We start from the raw sequence: 5,877 nt of genomic DNA on the forward strand, positions 1-5,877 counted from the left end.
TATATATATATAGAGAGAGAGAGAGAGAAGAGAGAAATCACAGACATGTATAAATGATGTATATACAGAAATTATTATAAATATGTGCAAGAGGAAAAGGTGCACAAAATTGTGATGATTGAATTTACGTATTGCATATGTAAATGTATTGCACAGTGTATCTATAGCCGTAGTTAAATAGTTACCATTAGTTACTAGTGTTTTTTTCGGATTTTTTTTAGATTTATTTATTTATGATTTGTTTGAGTAATATTATGAACGTAACTTGCCAATATGGCTAGTGAGTTAACCGGCATGGTTCATTTTCACCTGTATTTGACAGGTTGGCAGGTGTTGCATGGATACATCATTTATATGATATTCCATAAAAAAATAATTGTCAATTTTGAAGAAAGAGAGAGAGAGAATTTCCTTTAAAAAAAACAAACATTTGCACAGTATGTTTTTGCTTTATCGGTCATTTCAGCAGATGTTTTGTGTCCAAGCGTTTGACTGCTGGTGTTCCTCTTTATTCTGTTGGTTCTCTGGCGTTTGTGAGAAATGTTAAATGATTTGTTTGAGGGTGCTGCACTGATTCTCTCATGCACCTTCTCTTCTGGATCTGTGTTGGACATGCAGGCCTGATGGAGGCTGTAATTGATGAAGGACAGGAGGAGTGCTGTCAGCAGGTCTTTGGATGCTCTGGATCTGGTTTCTGATGTTTCTGGTGTGGAGCAGACATGCTGTATGAACTGCGGTTGTACAGGTGGAATTGATGCTGAACTCAATAAATAAAGAGAGGTTTTGCACAATTTTAGATGCTTAATTTCTCTCATGTTCATTGATGCAGCTGATGGGTTTTCTCCATGCAGTGTTGTCTTTTTTTACATCAGGTGCCGTGAATGTCGCATTAGCGATGGATTATCAGGTAAATCTGTGATGAACAGTTGCTGTGTTTTGCAATATCCACTTATCATCAGCATTAGATTACAAATATCATCAATATTTGAAGTTTGGGAGCATTATCATCAGTCTAGGGAGCAACTGATATATTAGCTAATTGGTTAATTGGTCAACATAAATGCATAATTTCATCAGTGAGTAATACACATATTTTCTTTTCAGATATTTTGAGTGTATTTTCACTAAATATTGTATTAGTAAATTTATTTAGTAAAATATTGTAGTAAAACAATTTGTAGTTTTTTAATAATTCAGATATTTTTGTATGCATTTTCACAAAATATTGTGAAATTAAGTATTAAATAAAATGTTTAGTTTAAATTGTAAAGTAAAAATAGTATCATTTGTTTAGTAAAAACTTTGGTTGTTTTTTAGTATTTTCGAGTGAATTTTCAGTAAATATGTAAATTAAATATTAAATTACAATTTATAAAAGTGTAATCAATATCATTTGTTTAGTAAAAACTTTAGTTATTTTTTTTGGTAATTCAGATATTTTTGAGTGAATTTCCAATAAATAGTTTAAATAAAATATTAAATTAAATTTTTTTAGTATATTATTTTTAGTAAAAATAATTAGTTAAAAATGATACTTTTTTAGTAATTCGATTTTTGTGTGTGTATTTTCCCTAAATATTGTGTAAATTAAATATTAAATTACATTTTCTTGGTATAATTTTAGTAAAAAAAAAATTGTTTAAAATTTTTATTTTGTAATTCAGATCATTTTAGTGGATTTTCAGACGATATTGTGTAAATTAAATATTAAATTACATTTTATTTGGATTTAATTATTTATTTATTATTTGGTGTTTAATACAGCAGTTCCAGTTCACCAATGCATTTGTTTACTGCAGTTGTTTTCAATGAGGAGCTAAATTAAACATCAAGTATGTTTACACACACAAGCAATTCGTCTTGGTGTGAGATACTCAGTTTTAACTTGTGTATTAGCTGTTGTATAAAAGCAATATCACACTCAATTCAATTCAATATGTGCTTTATTGGCATGACAATTGTTACATTGAATCTAGAGCAGATATACAGTGGGTACGGAAAGTATTCAGACCCCCTTAAATTTTTCACTCTTTGTTATATTGCAGCCATTTGCTACATGCATATACATTTAAAAAGTAGGACAAATTAACATTCAGTCATGATGCTGTTCTGGACATCAGTCATGTGATCACCAGCGAACCAATCACAGTCATGGTGATTCCAGAACAACAGCACGACTGAGTATGACTGTCATAAAGTATCAAGCATTCTGTCGGCCAAATATGTGTCCCTGGAGCACAAAAGCAGTGTTAAGTCGCTGGGGGATATTTGTAGCAATAGCCAACAATACATTGTATGGGTCAAAATTATAGATTTTCCTTTTATGCCAAAAATCATTAGGATATTAAGTACAGATCATGTTCCATGAAGATATTTTGTAAATCTCCTACCGTAAATATATCAAAACTTAATGTTTGATTAGTAATATGCATTGCTAAGAACTTCATTTGAACAACTTTAAAGATGATTTTCTCAATATTTAGATTTTTTTGCACCCTCAGATTCCAGATTTTCAAATATTGTCCGATCCTAACAAACCATACATCAATGGAAAGATTATTTATTCTGCTTTCAGATGATGCATACATCTCAAATTCGAAAAATTGATCCTTGTGACTGGTTTTGTGCTCCAGGGTCACAAATCAGAATGACTATAGAATAGAAAAACTTCATCCAGTGTCCAGCAGCTGGTCTCCACTAGAGGGAACTCAAGCGCTGTAAATGTGTGTCTCTCTCTCTCTCTCTCGCTCTCTCTCTCTTTCTCTCTCTCTCTCGACAGGTGTGTGTCTCTTCTGTCTGTACTTGAGTCTCCTTCTCTCTCTCTCTCTCTCTCTCTCTCGCTCTCTCTCGCTCTCTCTCATGTGTTTCAGGGCATCCTGGGGTCAGACAGGTGTGTGTCTCTTCTGTCTGTACTTGAGTCTCCTTCGCTCTCTCTCTCTCTCTCTCTCTCTCGCTCTCTCTCGCTCTCTCTCATGTGTTTCAGGGCATCCTGGGGTCAGACAGGTGTGTGTCTCTTCTGTCTGTACTTGAGTCTCCTTCTCTCTCTGCTCTCGTTCTCTGGCAGCGTCTTGAACACACACTGTCATGAAATAAAGATCTGAACAAGCAGCACATTCACAAGCCTGCTTGAATGATGGAGGATGTGATTATCAATGTGCTAAACCTATCAGAGTCATCCGACTTCATTTCTTCTGTCAAACACAAAAAGGGGTTTATATTTGAATTATGTGGCCTTACGAGACTAAATCAGTGGTTTAACAACCTTTTAGACTCGAAGGCGAACATTGGTCAACACAATGTTCAAAGACATAAAGTAAGATATTTACTCCAGCATTACTGCTGTAATTATGACAAAGCTGCTTGTTCTCCAACTTTTCATTCATAATCGATTCATTTATATATATATATATGAATTAATCACAATTCATTTTGTGATTCCAGAAATTTCAATATATATGTTCAAAAAAAAAGTGTAATTTCAATTTAGATCTCATTAATACAACTGAATTAAATTATGTAATGGTATTAATACAAATATTAATAATAAATAGAATTAAAATATTAAATAGTAAAATAATTGTAAGTTTCACATCTTGATTGTATGTTTTTTAGGGTCTCAATTAGACTATTTTAAGCTATTGGTAATAATATTGTATTAATAAAAAGTAAAATTCAGTATTATTAGATTTCAATATATTAATAATAATATTAATATCAATATTATCTATTAATAATACTTTACTATTAATTATTAATCTATTAAATAATTTCATTCATAAATTATTAATATTTAAATATATTTAAACATATTTGAGAGCGAGAGCAGATGCTCCGCAGCTCTTTGTCTCTCTGCTCATGTCATCTATTTCTTTTGTAATCATTTATTTCTCACTTAATCAGTTTTGTCGTGCTTTGTGTCGTGTTCGCTGAGAGACTGTGTCTATCTCTCTGAAGCATTGTGTTTGTGTCTTTGTCTTTGCTTTAATTCGTTTTGGATTAATTCCGTCGTTTTCAGAGATGATCCTAATTCCCTATTATTTCCACTCCGCAAACACAGTCTTATCCATCAGTCCCTTTTATTTCCCTTTTCTTTCTTTTTCTGCTCAGACATCACATGAGGTTAGTGATCTGAACCAAACACTAGGAGTTGAAGTTGAGTGTAAGAGCAGCGTTTGTGGTCCAGACATGAATTATTCCTCAAATCATGTGTTTTTACTTTAGTAAGTGATCAGATGCAGCATGACGTGATGAAGCAGGTGTCACAGGTTCACTGGTTTAACACTCGTCTGCTGAACAACGAGGACCATCTCTGCCTTTCTCTGCTGCTTTATACTTCTGCTCAACCTTTTGTAGATCTCTCTCTCTCTCTCTCTGTGTGTGTGTGTGTGTGTGTGTGTTGAGGACTCGATCAATTTACAGGAGAGTAATTTAATTGTGAGCAGGAATCTGAGCTAGCCACAGTGACAGAGCAGCGCCAACACACACACACACACACACACAGGTTTGTTTTTGTGAAAAGTGGGGACTCTCCATAGGCGTAATGGTTTTTATACTGTACAGACCGTATATTCTATTGCCCTACACCAACCCTACCCCTAAACCTACCCCTCACAGGAGACTTTCTGCATTTTTAGATTTTCAAAAAAACTCATTCTGAATTATTTATAAGCCTTTTGAATTACAGGGACACTGAAAACGTTGTAATACCTATGTCATACCCATGTTATTATACAAATTTGTGTCCTCATAAACCACACAAACAGACACACACCCACACACACACACACACACTCACTCACTCACTCTCTCACACACACACACACACACACACACTCACACACACACACACTCACACACACACACACACACTCACTCTCTCACACACACACACACACACACACACTCACACACACACACACTCACACACACACACACACTCACACACACACACACTCACACACACACACACACTCACACACACACACACACACACACACACACACACACACTCACACACACACAGGGCATTTCTCTTTTTTTAATGTTTTGAAAAAAGTCTTCTGCTCACCAAGGCTGCATTTATTTGATCACAAATACAGTAAAAACAGTGAAATATTATTACAATGTAAAACAGCTGTTTTCTATGTGAATATGTGTTAAGCTGTAATGTATTTCTGTGATGCGCAGCTGTATTTTCAGCATCATTCCTCCAGTCTTCAGTGTCACATGATCTTCAGAAATCAGTATAATATGCTGATCTGCTGCTCAAGAAACATTTCTGATTATTATCAATGATGAAAACAATCGTGCGGCACAATATTTTTGTGGAAACTGTGATGCATTTTGTTTTTCAGGATTCACAGATGAACCGAAAGTTTTAAAAAACAGCATTTATTTAAAATATAAATAATCTGAAACATTATAAATGTCTTTACTGTCACTTTTGATCAATTACTTTTGATCAGTAGTTAGATGTGTGTGTGTGTGTGTGTGTGTATAACTTGCTGTATTCTGAACTGTTTTTTTTTCTTTGCACAATTATTTTATTAAAACATTTTTTTGGTAATATTACTTGTTTTATAAAATAACGTACATTATTTTGGAAATAAAATAGCAATATTGCAAAATAAAATGAAATAACAGTGTAGACTAAACTAAGAAAGCTGCAATTAACACATTTAAACAAATGGGAATAAATGACTGTGTCTCTGTCTCCTGTGGCATTCTGGGACGCTCCCCACCGCAGGCCTGACATTTCTGCTGGCTTTGATGACAGTCTTTGAACACGTGTGTGAGTGTGTGTGTGTGTGTGTGTGTGTGTGTGTGTGTGTGTGTGTGTGTGTGTGTGTGTGTGTGTGAGTGTGTGTGTGTGTGTGT

This window comes from Sinocyclocheilus grahami, unplaced genomic scaffold, assembly GCF_001515645.1.
Source record: "Sinocyclocheilus grahami isolate Dianchi unplaced genomic scaffold, SAMN03320097.WGS_v1.1 scaffold201.1, whole genome shotgun sequence".
Classification (NCBI taxonomy): domain Eukaryota; kingdom Metazoa; phylum Chordata; class Actinopteri; order Cypriniformes; family Cyprinidae; genus Sinocyclocheilus; species Sinocyclocheilus grahami.